Below are 20,878 nucleotides of genomic sequence, written 5' to 3' on the forward strand. Positions count from 1 at the left end.
AAGCATCATCTGAATTCTATTACCCTTTCAACATTAGCATGCATACTTTTGGCCATTCTGGTTTTGTTATGCTTTATTGTTTGTAACTCTTTCTTTTATTCTTCTATGTCTATGCTTTAGATATTGGTACTTCCTTGTCACCTTAGTCATCGTCTTGTTCTTCCTCTTCTTCTTCCTCCTCCTCCTCCTCCTCCTCCTCTTGTTGTTGTTGTTGTTCTTCTTCTTCCTCTTCCCCTTCTTCTTCTCCTTCTTCCTCCTCCTCCTCCTCCTCCTTCAGAGAGAGAGAGAGAGAGAGAGAGAGAGAGAGAGAGAGGTGAGGGGAGGAGGGAGGGACGGAGGGAAACTGGGGACATTGGTGGTGGTGGGAAATGCACACTGATAAAGGGACGGGTGTTGGGGTATCATATGGCTGAAACCCACCATGAAAACCTTTGTAACTGTGTATCTCACTGATTCAATAAAAACAGAAATCATCCTTTGGTGTAGATTAGATGCCTTTTTGTGCTGCCCCTCCCCCCCCCCCCACCTCTGCGATCAGAAATTCTTGACTATGTGGGCATTTTGTAGTTAATTCTGCCAGTTTCTAAGTGAATAACTTCAGTTAGAAAAAAAAATCATTGTCTGTTTTCAACTGTTATTTTCTTAATTATTGTTTCTCTTTTCCCTTTTCTTTCATTTTCTCTTTCTGAAATTCCTATTACACCTTATTTCATCTTCTGAATCTGTTATTCTGAGGATTTTTGTAGTTCTTTGTTATTTTCTTACGATTTCTTTGTTATTTTTCTAGACAATTTCATCCAATAGCTTTTCTCAAGTACTGAGAAAAATGTAGGTTATTTGGTAATAGCCAGTTTGCAGTGTCTATGCTTGCCCACCAGCATTCACTTTTTTGTCGTTTGATTTGGGGCCACTCCTGGCAGTGCTTGGGGCTCCTCTGGCTCCCCCTGGCTCTGTGCTCAAGGGTCTCTCCTGATGGTTCTCAGGGGATCATTGGCAGTACCAGGTATTGAATCAGGGTCTGCCGTGTACAAACCACTCACCTTAACCCCCTGTACTATCTTTCTGGCCCACTGTTAACCGTCAAATTCCATCTACAGTTTTTTTTTTCATCTTTCGTCCCAATAGCATTTATATCAGTGAACCACTGTTCTTAGACATCTCAGAATGCAAATTTGAAAAAAAAATTATGCTCTCGTCTTACTCCTTATGGTCACCCTGATTATTCATAACCCTCTACTTAAACTGGCTCAGCCTTTTCTGCAGTCTAGTTGGTTTGCTTCTCTGTTGTCTCACACCAAGTGAGGGCTGGCATGTTCGGGACTGGACGAGGCCACTGACATGTGCTTTGTTCGAGATTGTGTAGCTCATTGTTTCGTTCTTTTCATTACGGGCAAAAATAGGGGAAACGTTAGATTTATTGTAATTTCTCATCAGCAGCTTAGCGCTCCGCTGGTGTGTGTGGGGTGTTACGGGGCTCTCGGAGTGGGAGCCAGCTGCAGGCGAGTTCCTCTCTCCTGCTGCCAAACAGGCTCCCCTTTGTGCGGCCTTGGCAGCTCTCCCCCTCCTGGAGTAGTTTCCCTCCCTCTGAATAGCTGCTTTGCCCGGGCGTCCAGGCAGAAGCTCCCGAATTGCGCTTTGTCCTGCGCCCTCTCCAGCCTCTGTTCCAGTGCGGGCCCTGGAGAGGGGCCTGGCCGGTTCAGCCCTGCCAGTGCAGCAGAGTGATTAAGGTCTTCAGCTTCAGTCTCAGGGCCTTTGTGTTCTGGCTTTGTTACTTATTAGCTGTTTAGCGCTGAGCTCCTGCTTAACCCTCAGAGTACCGGTTTACTCATGTGTACACTCAGGGATTTTATTTTACAGCTGGATGAAAGACCCAGTAGCTGATGAGTGGCATTCCCCTCCTGCAGAGGTGCTCTGGTCACCATGCCTCTCCGGCACCATCTCCTGCAGACTCTCTTGAAGGGTTCAGGTCCTGGGTGTTAATTGGTTAGGTGGTAAGAGTTTTCCCCGTTGAGTTCACCGGATCATTTAAGCTTGTGAGTTCCAGGTTCTCATACGTAGTTCTTAAACTCGCTGAGATGTATTTTAACAGTGTGAGGTCAGGGTGCGCTCTTTGGAAAACCACTCAATTAGGGTAACCCCTTTTATTGTGTGACTCGCCTTACCCCCATCTTGGTAATAAATTGTTCGTAGGCAAATTAGTCTGCTGTGATTGAGTCTTTTTTTTTTTGGGGGGGGGGGGGGGCTTTTCTTTGGTCCCAGTGGTAGTCTGTGAATAGTGCTGTGATATTTGAGTCTTAGTTACAGGAGTAGTTGTTTATTGTGAAGATGTTTATGTCCTAATTGGAGCAGTTGGATGTATTATGGTGGGATTAAGTGGATTTGATTCATCCTGACCGTGGTCAGGTTTGGAGAGGGTGGGGAAGTACACAGAAGGAAGTCCTAATCCATGGAATGGCATCGGGAGAGATGAGAGGGAATTAGTTGCTGATCATGACTTGCTCTGCTAGCCTCTGAAGCACAGCAGCTTTTACTGAGAGAATTACACAAAACTGCATGCTTTTTATTAAAAAAAAACAAAACAAAACAAACCCTTAAAAATCTTGTGTACCTGTAGGCTTATTGGAAGCAGTCAAATGCAGACATAACTCATACACCGTTCAAGGAACTCCAAATGCCTGTGAGCCACTTCTTTAGGTTACTATCTTTCCTTGTTATTAAATAATGAACATTTCACCAAGCCTTCCTCAACTGCACTCTGTCCTCGTGGTCTGATTTAGTCCTCTGAGCAGTTACAACACTTCGGAAATCGCGGTGTGCTAAGTAAGCGTTAATCCTTCAAGGCAGACTGTCTCAGGCTTACCCGTGCTTCTTCCTCTTCTCAAGGATGTGGCATTTGCCCGCATTGTAGTAACCCCACTTCTAAAGTGGAAATGAAAACAGGATCCCACTCCTAGAACTTGGAGGAATGAAAGTAGAGCATAATGTACCTTATATAACAAATGCTTACTCTGTTGGTTCCTTGGTCAGTTTGCTGAGGAATCTTGATGTACCCATTGACCATAAATAGAGAAATTTCATCATAGACCTGGCACTTTGAAGATGGGGTGCAAGCAGTGGATCTCGTTTTCCAGTTAGCTGTCTTCTTGTAGCAGAGAGGGAGAAAGATAATGATCCCGAGTCCTAACTCATTCACGTGGGCTCCTCCTTCATGCGTTCAAACGCTCACCTGCTGACAGTATTGCATTGGGTGTTGGATTTGAGAGGGCTGGGGGCGGTAGGACACACATAGTCATTCCGTCCTTTGTCACTGTCACTGCCCTCCCGTTGCTCATCGATTTGCTCGAGTGGACCCAGTAACATCTCCATTGTGACACTTGTTACTTACTGTGTTTGGCATATCGAATACGTCACGGGGAGCTTGCCAGGCTCTGCCCTGTGGGCGAGATACTTTCGGTAGCTTGCCAGGCTCTCCGAGAGGGGTGGAGGAATCAAACTTGAGTCGGCTGGGTCGGCTGTGTACAAGGCAAACGCCCTACCTGCTGTGCTATCGCTCCAGCCCATTCTAACACAGTAAGAGGTACAAACTGTAGTCTGCAAGGGAGAACAAGAGGTGTTGAAAAAGGGCCCTATGGATCATGGTGAGAAATACTAACATTCTGGTAACCCTGCACCCCTAATGACAAAGATTTGCATTTTTTGAAATTGCTGTTATCTGAACAAAAAATTAAAATTAAAAATCAAGTGAAAAATAAACAAGGTATGTAAATGATTACCAGTCTTAAAAAGGAAGGATGGGCCAGAGTGATAATACAGTTGCCTTACACACTGCCAATAGTGATTCCTGAGTGCAGTCAAGAGTAAGCCCTGAGCATCAGTGGGTGGGGCCAGAAACCAAACCAAACAAACAAACAAATCTTTTTACTGGGGGGGGGGGGGGGGGGGGAAGGCAGCAGCACTTAGAGTTACTCCTGTGCTCAGGAGTGATCCCTGGCAGTGGTCCGAGGATCATATTCGGCACCAAGATCGAACCAGGGTGAACCACGTGCAAGGCAAGTGCTTTACCTCCTGTACTCTCAAGCACCTTTACCACCTATACTCTCTGTCCAGTACCCCGGAAGGAAATTTTCATGGCAGTATGGGGAAGGAAATTTTCATGGCAGTATGGATGCACCTTGAAGACATACTCTTTGTAGCGGATAATATTCCTTCTGCTGCGTTGTTTAACTCAGAGGTTCCTAAGTTTATCTGGCCTATCTCTTATTTTTCAGTGCCTCCCCAGAAAATCACTCTTGTCTTCTTTTTGTTGTTGGTTTTGAGCCATGCCTGGCAGTGCTCAGGGGTTACTCCTGGCTTTGCACTCAGGAACTACTCCTGGTGGGCTCAGGGAACCATATAGGATGTTGGGAATTGAACCCACCATTCGTTTCTCCTCCTGTCTTCCCATTTCTGGGCAGTGCCAGAGCATTACTTCCTTTTCAGACTCTGACACTGCCTGTAGGTGCTGTAATACAGTTTCATTCTTAATGGAAGGGGTGTCCGTTTAAAATTTCTGCTTTTATAATGTGTTAATTATCTACTTTTCTCTCCCTTTATATGTCATGAAGCTTCATAATAGTCTGAGTAATTGGTGATATTTCTTGAAATATTTTGGCTTTTGATGATGGGACTTATGTATTTTCAGGTCTCTGTCAGTTAGCTTCAGCTACCTCCGTGACTCATATATGCACACCTACATTCATACACACAATACACACATGCTCTGATTTATAAACAAGCTTAAGCCTAAAGTATCTGTGGATGGTTCCTTGGCACTGCCAGGAGGCACTCCTGAGCGGTAGAGCCAGTGACCCTGAGCATCACTGAGTATGACTGATTCTCCACCCTCTCAGAATACAATTATCTTTGTTACCTTGTCCATGGTTAGCTCCTAATCAGGAATAAACCCTGAGCATCACTAAATATGGTCGATTTCCCATCCCCTCAAAATAGAATTATCTGATTACCTTGTCCATGATGAGCTCCTAATAAAAACAGACCTCTAGGTCATGATCAGTGTAACTTGGGAAATTCTAGTCTTAGCAGAGAAGGCATAAAAGAACTTAACTTTCAGCCTTTTGGGAGGATTGGAAAACAACCATTGGACATTGTATTCTGTCATTTTAATCATAGCAAGCAAAATCATGGGTGCAGTTACCCAGAGGCAACCAATTGAAAGGACGCCTAGGATTTCACAAAGTATACTTATTTAAGGTTTAATAGAGACAGTGGATGAATGCAGCAGGTGTGAGAAACATAGGCCAGCACCAAGGAGGTCTGGAATATTTCAGGTCCTTTTTCAACTGGGATGGAATCCTTTTTGTCTTTAGATCATCAGCTTTTAAGATCCATGTTAGATAACTTGGCCGAGGCAAACAGATCAACAAAACAGAACAGAGAGAAAGACAAACATGTATTTATGGTAGTGGTTTTTGACCAAAGGCGATTTGGTGGAAAGAGGAATATTTTTTCAACATTTGATGCGGGAACAATTGGGTATCTACATGTTCACAAAATGAACCCTGACCTGTACCTCAGCCACATACAAAATCAATCAGATACAAAGTGGATCATAGATGTAAAATATAAAAATAAAAACATAAAAATCAAAGCCTTTAGAAGAAACATAGGACAAAATCTTTTCTGACAAGAATCTGTATTTGTATAAAACCCTGAAGTTACTCATAAGCACATTACAATTTGTAAAGGACAGTCTATAGGTGAGTGTTGATAGATGAATACTAGCGATTCAGGTGGAAAAGGGCTCTGAGGGAGCTGCGGATGTTTGGCAGGTGAGCAGGTGTAGGGGCTAAAGAAAAGGGAGACAGGATGGGAGAAGCATGCGGAAAGTAGACTATAGACCAAACATGATTGTCACCCATTGCCTCTTTTACAAACCACAACACCCAAAGGAGAGAGAGAACAAAAGGGAATGCCCTGCCACAGAGGCAGGGTGGGATGGGGGAGATGGGGGGTGGGAGGGATACTGGGATCCGTGGTGGTGGGAAATGGGCACTGGTGGAGGGATGGGTATTTGATCATGGTATAATTGAAACCCAAGCACAAAAATTTGTAAGTCTACAACTGTACCTCATGATGTCTCACTAATAAAAATTTTAAAAAATGGGTGAGACACTTTTCTATTGCTCTGAGGTGCATAGATATCACTTTATAAAGAGACTAAAAAAAAAAAAAAGAAAAGGGAGAGTGTGTGCTATAGCTTCATACACTCCACAAGTTCATGCAAAGCTTTTCATCATCCTGCAGCATTTTTTGTATGAAAGGCTAATATGATGAGCTTTCTGTTGGAGATTGAATTTTGAAAATTTTCAGTTATGTCCTTAATTTTTATAAAATAAATGCATTGGCAAATTGGATGTTTTGTTTGCTGTTATCTTGGCAAAGTAAAAAAAAACAGGCAACTCTGTTTTAACTTAAACTCTTTTAGTGCTTCCCCCCCCCCCCCCCCCCACCTGTGAATTCCAGCTAAAAGTTTGATTTGCTAAAATTTTGGACAGTTGTGATGCATGGGATCTAGAAGCAGATTGGGTCGGGTTTTGGAGGGCCATGCTAGACCACGGAGTTGTCTTTGAGCCCCAGATCCTTGATGTAACTTTATGATGGAATTGAATTTGTGTTTTGGAAATATGATTTCAGCGACTGGATAAAGGGATCTGAGAGGAGGCGAGATAGCGGGGCAGGACAGCACGTAGGAGGCTCTTGAAAACATCAAAAAGAATGATTAAGATGTTGCAGACAGCAATAAGAGAATGGATTAAGGCGGCAGCATTGGGGACGTAGCAGCCTACCGGAGGGATGAGGTAACTTGCATTATTTAAATTATACTGACTTTAAAATTTGGCGAATTGAGTGTTCCCAAATAAGTGCAAGTCAGTGCAGTTCTTAAAGCTCTTAAATGGATTGATTGAAATGACTTTTGAGTGGAGTGATTGAGCATCTGTGCAGAGTAGGCCCTCAAAGACAAAGAGAAACTCATTAAAATGAGATCAGAGAGTTAATCCATCTTCACACTTAAGTACCCATTCATGAAAAGCTTTGCTGTAGGAGTCAGAAAATGCTGAGTTCATTCATTTTATGACATACATAACTCCTGGAGAGAATGCTGGCTAGTAAAAGTAGTGGATGCTATGAAGGTTGTCAGACTTGTATTTCCGTAGGATTTAATTCTGTACTGCTGCATATTACATAGAGTAATAATTTTTGTATATGCTCATTTTACAGAATGACTCATGGTGGACGGGGCTATGTGGTCTTCCCACTATAGTGTAATTCTTAATGAATTCCAGAATCTTTTACAAATTTAGGAATTCTTGGAAAGAATTTTAGAAAAGAATATGGTTGCAGCTATTACTTTTACCCAATTTTCCCACAAAAGCGTAAATGAGGCTCGACTAATAAATAGAACGTTCTGTTTCTCTGGATTCTCTACACATTAATGAATTTACATGTAAGCTTTGCTGTTGGGACTACATAACATCAAGCACATTTTTCCTGGGAGGTCAAAATACAGTGAATTATATCAATACATGTCTTTCAGCTTAGATGCAAAGAAATTTCACTATCGTAGATTCCTCTGTGCCTCTTTTTTTTTTTTTTGCACATGTACTTGGATACGTCAGGGAAATTCTATAGAAGCTTCTGGGGACGTTCAATATGGAAGGAGACTTAATGTGATTTTGATTTATGAGATTTATTAACATTCATGAGTATATATTATGTATCTCAGAGCCCACAGGAAGAAAGGTTGATTATAGGAGGAGAGGCTATCTGCATACTGTTTTTTCTTTCCAAGATAACGTGAGGTTTTCTTTCAACCATTCATGCTAAATCACCTCATATCAAACAAAATTGTAGAGGGCAATGGCAGTTATTCTGTTATTTGACTCATTTCTTTTTGTTGTATACCTTTTTTGTATTACTACAAAGCATATCTGGTGCATTGAAAATTTGTGAGAAATTTGATTGATTTTTGGTTACTATGTAAAATAGGCTAGATTGTATGTTTTTATGAGTCTGTTTAGAAATTCCATGCTTACATATTTGCCATGACAAATTCATTCATGACAATGCTTATGTATTTGTCATAAAGGGGAGCAGATAAACATTTGAAATAATTAGATTGTTTAATATGGAATCTGAACTGTTTTATGCCACTTAGTGTTTTCTAGTGAGAATATATCTTAATAAATATAGCTTAATACATTTAAGCTATACATTTAAGCACTGCAAAAAATTGACGTTTTCATCCATTTTGCTAATTTCAGGGCAGTCCATATGTCTTCTACATGCAACCATAATTTGTATGTGATAATGCTTCACATGAGAACTTATAACAATTTCATTGTATCAGATTCTTTGGGATCTACCATAAGTCTGGTTGGGAGGGTTTATTTCCTCTGACAGTTATGTGAAGGTCTAGCTTTGTATTTCTGGCTTGAGTAGAGTTTCTTACCAATCCCTCTTGCTGGTGAGCCTCTGGGCCTTTTTTCCTATGTGGCCCATGCAGATGTGGCATCAGAGGGACCAGCAGAGTCCAACAGAAGTTCCTTTTCTTTTTCCTTTGTTTTGTCACATCCAGTGATGCTCAGGGGTTACTCCTGTCCAATTTTGAGCGAGGGTCCCCCACGGACACTCCTGGTGTGCTGTCTTGGCTCTGTGGGGTGTTCCATGCCTACCTCAGTGCTACAGTCCTGCTAGGGGCCCAGCGAGCCAGCCTGTGCCAGGCACCAGAGGCTGTGTCCTGCCAGGACCTAGCTCCCTGGTTCTGCAGCTAACCAGGTCTTTGCACTATCTCCCCGGCCCTGACAGAAACTATTTCTTGATTAAAAATAAATAAATACCCCTCCCCCACCTTATTTCAACACTGGTTTACCAAGTTGTTCATGATGGTTTGTTAGTGGCATTCAGTATTCCAACACCATCCCCATCACCATTATACCTTCCTTCCACCGATGTCAGCATTTTCCTAGCATCTTTCAAACCTGCCCTCATCGCAGGCTGACAGTTCATTTTATATAACTTGTAACCCCTAAGTGGCTAATTGAATAATCAAAAAAAAAATCCGAGAAGCTATTTACTTATTTGGCCCAACATGAACTCAACCTGAAAATCTCAAGAGTGGACAATTGTTACCAAAAAAAAGCAATGTGGCCTTCATGCCTGTTTCAGTCAACTTAGTCAGTGGTTGAATAAATAGCAGTATTCCCACATTAAAAAAGAAAAAAAAAGTGAACAGTTATTAAAAATTTCTCTATTATTTAAAGTTTTGGGAATTTTCAGATTCCTCTTTTTCAAACAAGTTAACAGTGTTTTAAAGTAACAGCAAAGGGCCTGGGCGTTAATACAGGGGTTAAGGCATCACTTTGCATACATCTGACTGGACTGACCAGTTGCTATTTTATTCTCAGCACCACAATTAGGAATAACCTTGAGCACTAGTGGGTATGGTTCAAACTCCCCGAAAAACAAAAGAACAATAGAAATACTAAATTTTAAGTTTTAGCATCATTTTAATGATTTTACTTTTGTTATTTATTTACATCTATTTTCTTGAGTTATTCTAGTTTACAATAGTGAGGAAGATTTGCAATAGTAATAAAAAGTCATTAATTTAATCCAGAAAGTTTCTGCATGTCTGTTCTTGTTACACTGTGGGAAATCAATGAGATCTTTCAAGTTTTCTGCCTTGAAACGTGATGTGACTTTGTAAGACCTCTCGACGTTTTCCAATTCGGGTGAAATAGCATTTGTTGCATTCTCTCTCATCATGCGAATGGTTGTCTCTGCCAGAAATGTGGCCACCATTGTTCTTTCTCCTCTTGGTGGTTCCTTATAAACTGTTGAGGACGTGATTCTTCCTGATCCCCTGCCCCCTTGTATTCTGATATGTACTCACTACAGTGGACTTGCAAGTCTTGCAGCTCCCCCCCGCCCTGCTTAATCCATGCTGCTCAAGTGATTTAAAACAAAATAAAGACACCCCCTTTTGTTCTGTAGGCATACCCTACACATAGGTCAGGATTCTTTGTTCCTTTTTCCTAAGTTAGCTAGCCTGATTGCTCCAGACCCTAGCTGGGTTTGAATGCAGAATGGGGCCCCTGCCTGCCCTCCCCGTTGGAGCCGGCAAGTGAATTCCTCTTCCACATGCATGCTCGGTCCACGTTTTCTCCATGGGCCTGCCGCAGGGCCAGTCTGTCTGCAGCTGTCTTCTTCACAGTTTTACTGGCAATTCAGAAGACTTCAGTATTAGAGATTTGTTCTGTTTCTTTAGTTTTTATTTTTTTCCCCCTCTAATATTGTAAAATAGATATAACAAAAGTTAACATGTTAACTGGTTTTTGGTATGTTGTTGAGTGTCATTAACTGCATTTGTGGTGCTGTGCCGCCATCGCCACTATCCATTCCCCGGTGGAAACTCCACATCTGTTAAACAGGGTTCCCTGATTCTCCCTCCCCACAGCTCTTAAAGTAGAAAATTCTTAGTCATTTTGCTGCATGTGGCTGTCCTGGGAGAGAATAGTTCCATAGATTCAGAATAGTTGGCAGCAGGGGCATCGTCTGAATCACTTTTTCAGTTTACTGTTTCATGGAGCCCTTATTGAGCGCTTGTCACATGCCTGCCACTGAGCCGACAGTAGGAGCAGAGCGGCGGGTAGAGCGGCCCGGGCCCTGCTCTCCCTCCCCCGCAGTGCCCGGAACAGCGTGCTGGTGCTCCTCCAGGGAGCCCATCCATATTCCTCCGAATGGGTGACATTGACGCTCTTGTGTTGCTTGCTGGCTTGCTCAGGCTGGCAGTTCAAGGCTTGTACTCATGTTTCCGTTGCCCGTAAGGGACTACAGGGAGGGAACAGATGGCGTTGCCGATGCTGATACCCAGGAAACTTCCCATCCCCTCATCTTCTGATGCATTCCTAGTGCTCCCCTGTGACTCACCAGAAGCGAGTTCGTTTTGTTTTTCACTTTTGTTTTTGTTCTTCTTCTTTTTTCTTTTATATATTGTATTTTTTCCCCCTTAGGGCTGGCAACTAAAATTTTTTTTTAATGATCGTGATTTACAATGTTATTGATAGTTGAGTTTTAGATGTATACTATTTTAGTATCAATTCCACCACAAATACCAATTTTCTTTCACAACTACTCCTAGGTAACCCCTTCTCCCCCTTCTCCCCCCGACAAAGGATCCCCTTAACAGGGACATCTTTAAATTTAGTTATACCAAAGCCCAAGGCTAACACTTTATGTATTCAGAATAGGACATTGTAGGTTTTAAACAAATCAAGCATAAATATTTAAAGGTGGTAAATTTAAAATTTCAAGCTGGGACATTGGTAGAACAATATGCCTTGGATATGTGGGAGACTCCAGCTCTGCTCCTGACACTGCTAAATGAATAAACAAACAGCAGGTCTTCAAGGAGTTCATCCTTCTCATGAGCAGACGGACCTGCTGACTGGCATCTCCAGCGAATTTGACTCCTCCTGCCACAAGCTGTGATCTTGGAGCTTAATTTTGCCTGGAGAGCCCTAAAACCTTTTAAATTTTGTTCCATAAGATGGGACAGCAGACATGTACGCAACTGGGAAAGGGAGAGGTGTCTAGGACGGGGAGCTAAGCTTATTTATTTACTGACTAGTTTGGGGCCATACCCAGTGATGCTCAGGGCTTTCGCCTGGCTTTTTGCTGAGAGAATCACTCCTCATGGTGCTCAGGGAAACAAAGATGGTACCAGCCATCTAAACTGGGGTAGATGGCATATAAGGCAAGTGCATTACTGCATTAATCCTTGTACTCCTGTACTGTCTCTCTGGCCCCTAGGAAGTGTAACTTAAGAGTTAAATGACCAGAAAAATCAAATGCTCACAACAAGTTTTGAATGTGAGTAAACTATCTGCAGACATTGCATGTTGTTTATTATAGTAAAACTACTCAGAAAAAAGATTGCCACTCAATGTCTCTTTTGCAAACCACAGCACTCAAAAGGAGAGAGATAACAGAAGGGAATGCCTTGCCACAGAGGTGTGGGGGGATGGGAGGATGGGGGGTGGGAGGGATACTGGCACTGGTGGTGGTGGAGAATGGGCACTGGTGGAGGGATGGGTATTCAATCATTGTATAACTGAAACCCAAGCACAAAAATTTGTAAGTCTACAACTGTACCTCATGGTGTTTCACTAATAAAAATTTAAGAAAAAATAAACTACTCAGAAAGAAGGCTGTTACTACTGACACGTAAAGACAATAAAGCCACATATATTATATGGAGTTGTAATTTTTCACCTGCCTCTGATTGAAAAAAAAAATAAAACTATGGAGGTATTACTTTCCTGTTGTGATTTTTTAAAAAAATTCTATATTGTGAAGTCTCTCACTGTCTTTGGTTTAAAAGAGATGACCCAGAAATGATTTGGCCCCATATTGCCAAGGGGAAAGGACTATAATAATAATAATAATAAGCACCTCTCACTGAAACACATGACCAGAATGGCTGTGACTGTTGTTTTTCTACAGCAAGGATGACATTCAAAGCTCAAGGTGGTGGAATATAAAATTAGCTAGCGTACCTCTGTTCTGGCCACTGGATTACTAGGTAGTTTCAGCTAGTGGTGGGGTGGGGGGTGAGGAATCAGGTATCTGTGATTCAGCAAAGTTGTTTTGTTTGTTTTTGGGGGTGAAGAGGGCCCACAATGGTGGTGCTTGGTGGCTACTTCCAGTGCAGTGCTCGGGGAAACTTGTGGGGCCAGGATCAAACCTGGGACTACAGCCTGCAAAGCAGACACTTCAGCCCACTGATTTTTCTCCCCGGCCCAGTTCAGCGCGGTTGGTTAGCTGTGATGTGTGTTGTAGTGGGTGGTTAATGCTGGCAACTGAACTGTTTGGCAGCGTGGTCTGGAAGCTGGACAGTGCCCAGCTTGAGCTCCTGTGTCTTAATGCCCGAACCGCATACAGTGTTTTGTAGAAGATTGAGTTTGCTTTTTCGTTGTGATCGGAAGCTTATAATGAGAGCTCAAAAGTTTGCTCTTCCTACGAATAATTATAGGAAAGTAGACCTTTAAGGAAATATTTCAGGTTTGCTGAAAACTCGTAGCTAAGTTCTTAGTTTTCTAAGAATGCCTGCAACATTCTCTGCCTTAAAAAAGAATTGCCCCATCATAAACCAATCACTATAGAAACTACAAAAACGCTGTCCACAGCCTGACTGCCTTTTCCTCAGTTGTTTCTTGTAGTTTGTATATCGTAAGGGCTGTGTCTTCCTTCTGTTTGATTAAAAAATTATTCCCTAAAAACGTAGGGTCCCACAACATTATAGCATCCATGATTCTCCACAGCCTCTCCACCGCGCCCCCCCCCCCCCAATTGCTTCAGTGATGGCAAAAATAACAATTGTCCCCTGGGAAATGAAGCCATCGCTATGGTAACTAATGAAGGTTGCATCATTCTAGGGCACATTTTTAAAAGCCTGGATTTCAACATGGGTAGACGCCCTTGTCTTATTTTATTCAGTAGCTTAGCAACCTGTGGTGTGCTGTTTGTCCCCACCCCCCAGGCTTCCCTGTTCTCTCAGAAAAGTGACCTATATAGGCCATTTCCCATCATGGGCACGATCGCATTGCACATTTGGTCCCGTTCTTAGGTATGTTTATAATGACCTTATTTTCTGGTTCAAAAACCAGGACATGTACCGGGCCTGAGAAGTGCCGGATTTTTCATCTGTTTCCCTCCCGATCACCACGAGGGTCGTCACAGAGCTTTTCCTTCCTCTGCCCTTTGTTCTTGGTGTCTGGAGTGATCAGCCCTTTCCTTTTCTCCTTCTGCTCTGACTTAGCTACTGTTGGGTCCATGTTGATGTTAAGTCACCTCTTGATCTTCAGTTCCGGTCCTGTTCCCGTCCTACAGGTAGGCAGTTCACCCCCACACTCAGAAGGCGCAAGCTGGAGTCACTCTTGCGCCCACAATCCTCAGTTATTGATGCAGTTCTGTAGCACCCCACGTTCATTTGGCTGCTCATTTGGTCCAGATTCTACTTCCTAAATGCTAATAACAGCCCTCGTCTCTCTCTCTTAGACCTTTTCCTACTTGGTTTCCTGCCCACATCCTCCAAACTGGTTAGTTCAAGGTAACCAGATTTCCTCCAGGCTTGTACTAATCAACAGGCTTGTCCCCAGACATACACGATTCTGTGACTTAACATGTTCTCAGTGGTTCCCTCTGAGAACCGGGCATCCACGGTCCTTGGTAGCTTCTGCTCAGTGGCAGCCTTGCTTCTCCTCACCCCTACTCTGCTCCAGCCCTGCTTGCTCTTCCGGTTTCTTGTTCTGCTCCCCTGTGGCCAATCTACTACCGTTACTCTCCCCGTTTTCTTCTGGCGAATGCCTTCTCCCGCTGCCTTTCAGCCTCCTCTCTGGAGGGTGTCTGCGAAGGGTTCCCCTCAGAGCAGATGCCCATATGTGCTCCTGTAACCTGGGCTTCTCACCCTTTCCGCTCTCACCCGCTTAGATGATGCTATTCCATGACCTCTGCGCCCGAGCACTGTGACAGTGTGGTTCCAAGTGCTTTGCACATGCTAGTGGTGAATTAGCGATAGATGTTTATGTCTATGCATGCACACGTGGGACCGAATTTCTAACTTGTAGATTTTAAGAGTCTCAGAAATCTAAGATGGGAAATTCCTCTCATTCCCAGGGCTGTCCCCATCCATATCAGTCGATGCTAAAGGTGACAAGAATGCAGAACAGAGGCGTGCATTCTGCCGAGGAGAATGGGGTGGAGGCTGGGTGGTGCTCAGCTGGATGAGCCTATATATTGTGTCTGTACATGCATACACTCACCTGCACAAACACGCAGAGTCAGTTCTGCACTGGACGTAGCCAAGAGAGGCAACCACAGAATAAAATATGGGGGCTCTCCCAAAGGGTGTACCCGAGTCCCCTGGTGGAGTGAATGCTGGGTCCAAACCATTTATACCTTCACACCTGTCCTGGTCACACCTCATGCAGGTTTCGAACTGTTACCTTGGTTGTCTTAGGCAGCCACTGGAGTCAGCTGTGTGGGAAGACGGGTGAGGTGGGAGGTGTTTGGGAATACCAGGCCTTTTCTCATTTCCTTAGGGCGCTAGTGGACTTGGACCTCTAAAACGTTAGCAGTTCCTTCCCCGTCACCTTACACTGGATTTCTCAACAGCAGACCTGCCTCTCCGCTGCTTTTTTGCACAGGTGGAATTGGAGAGCTCTCTCTCCCGACACGTCCCTTTTGTGCCTGTTGTGATGCCGAGGGGTTGCTGTGGTCCTTGGGCGGGTTGGGAGTCATGTGCTTTTAGTGGTGGTGCTTGCACCCATGCTCACAAGGATCTCGTTCATTTTGGGTCTCTTCTCCCACATTCTGGAAGTGCTGACTGGGGGGGTCCCTGCAGAGCTCCTGCATGCTTGCTAAAGGTGACACACGAGTTGCAGGTGTTCCACACACTCTGTTGTGGTTCTAGGGCTCCCAGACAGCAGGGGCCCTCTCCAGGACATGTGGGCAGTGCCAGGGATTGACACATGGCTTCACCCTTGCAAGGCAGACGGTTTGCCACTGATCCATTTGCGCACCCACCCCTCCTTACCCGCTCTCCTCCCCACCTTGGCGTTTTCTGATGGTGGCCAGGTGTGGGTGGGTAGCTGTAGGGAGGGATTTGTTCCTGATCCTTTTCATCTCACCCACGCACAGATTTCGAGCCTGATATGGGGCCTGGGCCTAAGGCAGATGCCAATGTGGCTCCTTCTCTGATAGAATGTTTGCTTTTTGGGTCACACCTGGCATTGCTCAGGGCTTCCTCCTGGCTCATGCACTCAGGAATTACCCCTGGTGGTCCTCAGGGGACCATATGGGATGTTTGGAAATCAAAACCGGGTCGGCGACGTGCAAAGCGAATGCCCTACCCGCTGTGCTATCGCTCCAGCCCCCTCTGTTTAGCTTTAAGGTGTAAGAACGAACATTTAAAAGAATTTTTTTTCTTTCCTGTTGAGGTTATAGTCTGCTCTGTCCGACAGGCGATGTCTCAGCTTCAGCAGAGTCCAGCATCCGCTGGGGACTTCCTTGACTGTCCCTGGACACGCTTTGCTGCTCCAGCTTCTTGCAGTGACTGTGCCTGCCTGGTGCTGTGAGCCTGGGGGGAGCAGGAGGGATCTGGCCAGGTGGGTGGTGAAGGTGTGTGGTCTCTGAGCTTGCTGGGCTGTGTGCGGCCCTGACCAGTGACCCTGTCTCTCTCTCCCAGGACACTGACCTCTGCTGGCTTCACTTAGACTCTTAACCACAGCTTTTTTATTTTCCTCCCCAATTTTCTTTTTTCTCCAAGGGAAAGGTTTGGATTTAACTGTGAATTTTTTTTTTATTGAGGTACTGAAATTGACAAAACTATTCATAGCACCCAACTTTGCAATCAGCCATGATTAAATTCTGTATGTATAGTTTTCCCCACCTCAGATCTCAACCCCATCTCGCCAGTATCAGAGATCACTCCCGCCTGAGCTTTGGGGCCATATGGAGTGCCAGGGACCAAACCCGGCTCAGCCGCATTGCAAGGCAAATGCTGTAACCACTGTCCTATCACTTTGTTTTGTTTTAAAAATGCAGTTTTCAGGAAAATAAATTAGTTATAATCTTTGCTTAGTGCCATTCATATTTATCTATTTATGGTTTTCTGGCCATACTGCACAGTGCACAGGGGCAACTCTTGGCTTGGTAATGGGGTTGAGGTGTCAGGCACTGACTCGGGTCTCCTGCACTCACTGCGTTCGCTGCCTGTGCACCAGCCCTTCAGCTAGCTCCCTGCTTCTCAAATTTACATTTGCTTATGAAATTTCTAGTTACCCAGATTATACTTTTAGTGTTGTTTGGAGAGCTTACCCAGAGGGCCCAGGATTGCTTTCTGGCTCTGTCTGTGTTCAGGGATCGCATCAGGCATTGCTCAGGGGACAGTAGGTGGTGCTGGTGATTGAACTGGGCTTGGTTGTGAGCAAGGCGTGCACCTCAGCACCTCTGCGTATCTCCAGCCTTCAGAATACTTTAGAATTCCAGGATGTAGTACCGTTTTCTTTTTTCAAACTGATCATATTTATTTTTATCAAAACTAACAGTAATGATATACTATTTATTTTTATGTAATGTTTCTGTGCTATTGTAAATTTTGTCATTGTCTTTATTTTATTTTATTTATTTATTTTTGCTTTTTTGGGTCACACCTGGTGTTGCTCAGGGGTTACTCCTGGCTTTGCACTCAGGAATTATTCCTGGCGGTGCTTGGGGGACCATATGGGATGCTGGGAATCGAACCCAGGTTGGCCACGTGCAAGGCAAACACTCTACCCGCTTTGCTATTGCTCCAGCCCCTGTCATTGTCTTTAATACACGTAAGAAGGAAGCATATTTGTGAAGAGCCCAGGTTCTCAAATAACTACATCCTCCTGTTTAGGTACATCACTTAAGCTCTCTGGGCCTTAGATTTTTGTTTCCAAAGGATGGTTTCCGGTTTGTAGAGCTGGCGGTCCAGTAGGAGAGCCCTTGGATGTGGCGCTGCTCAGGCCCTGCAGTGCCTAGAATTCCTCTGGCCGCCCTGTTGTGCTGGGAAGAGGGGGTGGTCTCCGGGGTTGCACCTCACAGTGCTCAGGGAACCATGCCATGCTGGCCTCAGCCAGGCGTGCTCCTCAGATCCTGTGCCAGCTTTCTCCCTTCTCTAGTTATTTTAAATTTAGTCATCTGAAACGGAGACTTGCCATTCTCCTGCCTTCCTTCTTCTTCAGCTTTTGGGCAGCGCCCCTCTGAAGTTAAAGGGGGTTCAGACTGCGGCTCTTCCTCCCCCTACCAGTCTCTAGGAGAGCAGTGATCAGACTTAACTACCCTGCAAAATTGCTGGAGGCGGCATTTGAGATTTTGCTTGGCCAGACCATCCCTTCCAAAGCCTGACAGACTCCTTACTTGCTTACGGTGGTGTCTGTAAGGGAAGGAACACTGGAGCATCTTGAGTGGCGTAATCGTCTCTTTGTTGCCGTGTTTGTGCTTTCTCCATCTTTCTCAGGTCAGCAAAGCTGCTAGGGTCGACAAGGAGAATGAATCGAGTGTCGGCAACTGGCCGTCTCTGCCACATTCCATTAACAGCTCCTTCATTCACCCAACACAATTTATCCTGTGTTTGCCAGGGGCCCTGCATGCCCCCAGGCCCTGGGTGGCAGTGAGCAGGGCCAGAATGTCCTTTATCCTCATGAAGCTTATTTTGTAGTGGGAGATTCAGATTGTAAACACATTTATAAGTAGGTAGGTCAGCTGACGGGCTGGAGCGATAGCACAGCGGGTAGGGCGTTTGCCTTGCACGCGGCGCCCACCCGAGTTCGATTCCTCCGCCCCTCTCAGAGAGCCCGGCAAGCTACCGAGAGTATCTCGCCCACACAGCAAAACCTGGCAAGCTACTCGTGACATATTCGATGTGCCCAACACAGTAACAACGAGTCTCACAATGTTACTGGGCCCGCTTGAGCAATTCGATGAACAATGGGAGGACAGTGACAGTGACAGTTCAGCTGATAGGTCGTGATCAATGCCACAAAGGAAATAAGAGTTATCCTTCCCTCCGCAGCTTGAACTTCCTACATGGCCTTGGATTTTGTTAGGTACAGATAGAGTAAATGTAACACACACCATTTCAGTGATACATGGGTGTGCTATTTATTTGGGGCCTTTCAAGCAGTGCTCAGTGAGTCATTGCTGGTGATCTCCGACTTTGTGCAGTGTCCTGCTAGGATTGCATAGCAGCACCCAGGAGTCAACACCTACAGCCTCATGTTTGCAAGGCAGGTGCTGTAGCTGCTGAATTGGCTCCTGGCCTTTCCCTTCCCACTTTTTTGGGCGACCACACCTGGCATTGCTCAGGGATTACTTCTTGTTCTGAATTACTCATGGCAGTGGTTGGGGGACCCTATGGGATGCTGGGAATCGAACCACAGGAGATGACATGAGATGCTTCAGCTGCAGGAGATTTCAGCTGCCGGCTAAGCTCACCAGGGATTTCCTAGACTGTTTCTGAGACACGCTTTGCTGCTCTGACCTCTTCTCACAGTGACGGTGCCTACCTGGTGCTGTAAGCCCCGGGGAGAGGAAGAGGCAGGTGGAAGATGTGTGGTTCCAGGAATGAGATTTTGCATGTTTGTGTAGTGGTGTCATGGCATTTTACTACAGAGTGTCCTGGGATGACAAGGAAAGTGATATTTCTCTGTCATATTAGTAGCTAGTCTAGTCTGGCGCCTGCTGTATCATTTCATTCCTGAGTGACCCACTGATGAGTTGGGAGAGACTTGAATGCAATTTAAAATTTAGACTGGTGTGATCACTTGGTCTCTGGGTGGTGCTCGCTTCTCAGAGATGGAAAACGACTTCGTCTTGGGGTCCGAGAGAGCGTGTTCAAAGCTGCAGCATATGCTTTGCGTGCTTGGCGCGTAAATGATCTCTTGAGCTCCATCAGGAGTGGCCCACAACTCCATGCCTCACCCCCCACATGCTCAGTCATGGTCTATTCTTCTTTCTTGGGATGGTGTAAGGGTTTGGGATGATCTGTAATGGTGGGGAGCTTCTATTTTTCCTTGATTTGATCCATGGTACTGCCTTTTGTCTCTGGGACAATGTCCCTTTACTTCTGTATGTTTGCATGCCCGCTTGTGCCCTGTTATCACTGTTGTAAAAGTCTTCTTGGGTCATCAGAATCTGGAGTACTCGCTATCTGGTGCTCTCTTCACCTCCTCACTCAGCTCCTCCTTCTGTCTGTCCTGTCTCTGCCTGTCCTGTCTCTGCCCGTTACTTCATCCATAGCCTTTGCTGCAGGATTCCCAGGAATGTTGCTTGGCTCATCCTTCTTACAGGTAGTGGCCTGACTTGCTAAGAGTATGGATTTACTCTGTAGTTCTTCTGTTTGTGCCAGACACTGTATTTTTTTTTTTTTTTTTTTTTTTTGCTTTTTGCGTAACACCTGGCATTGCACAGGGGTTATTCCTGGCTCTGCACTCAGGAGTTACTCCTGGTGGTGCTCAGGAGACCATATGGGATGCTGGGAATCGAACCCGGGTCGGCTGCGTGCAAGGCAAAAACCCTACCCGCGGTGCTATCTCTCCAGCCCCAGACACTGTATTTTTACTTCATTTTACTTACTTCATTCATTGCATTTACTTCTTTCTCTGTTGTATGTGTAGTTTAGTCTCACTCGTACTCTTTCATTTCATTCCCAAATGACCCAATGATTAGTTGGAGAGAAACTTGAATGCAATTTAAGGGTTTGGAATGATCATAGTAAAACCTAATAGCTTTCCAGGCAGATTAGGACAAGTGTCATATGCTTAGAAAGGCATAAATCATCAACAAAAATAATCATTTTCAAACACTATCACAATTACACATATTTGTATGACATGAAAGAATTTTTTTTGTTGTTGCTTTTTGGGTCACACCTGGCGATGCACAGGGGTTACTCCTGGCTCTGCACTCAGGAGTTACTCCTGATGGTGCTCAGGGGACCATATGGGATGCTGGGAATCGAACCCGGGTTGACCGCGTGCAAGGCAAACACCCTACTTGCTGTGCTATCTCTCCAGCCCCGACATGAGAGAATTTTTAAGGAGTCTTGTGTAATTCTAACTGTACATAAGTCTTAAATATAAGCAATAGGATTTTTAGAGAAATGCATGTTATGTCACTGTGTATAGATATGTGTATGTATAATTTCACTATGTTAAGTATAAACATACATATAACTGAGAGGTTTGATTTCTACTACTGGACATTTTTCTGTGACACAAAAACGACATTG

The 20,878-nt window shown here is 44.6% G+C and overlaps 1 protein-coding gene across 1 annotated transcript in view; it reads left to right on the plus strand.

Annotated features, from left to right (window-relative positions):
* Positions 1-20,878, plus strand: part of WDFY2 (WD repeat and FYVE domain containing 2) — a 205,264-nt gene that overhangs the window by 55,175 nt on the left and 129,211 nt on the right. The window lies entirely within an intron of this gene.

Source organism: Sorex fumeus, unplaced genomic scaffold (assembly GCF_029834395.1).
Source record: "Sorex fumeus unplaced genomic scaffold, SorFum_2.1 ptg000061l, whole genome shotgun sequence".
NCBI classification, from domain to species: domain Eukaryota; kingdom Metazoa; phylum Chordata; class Mammalia; order Eulipotyphla; family Soricidae; genus Sorex; species Sorex fumeus.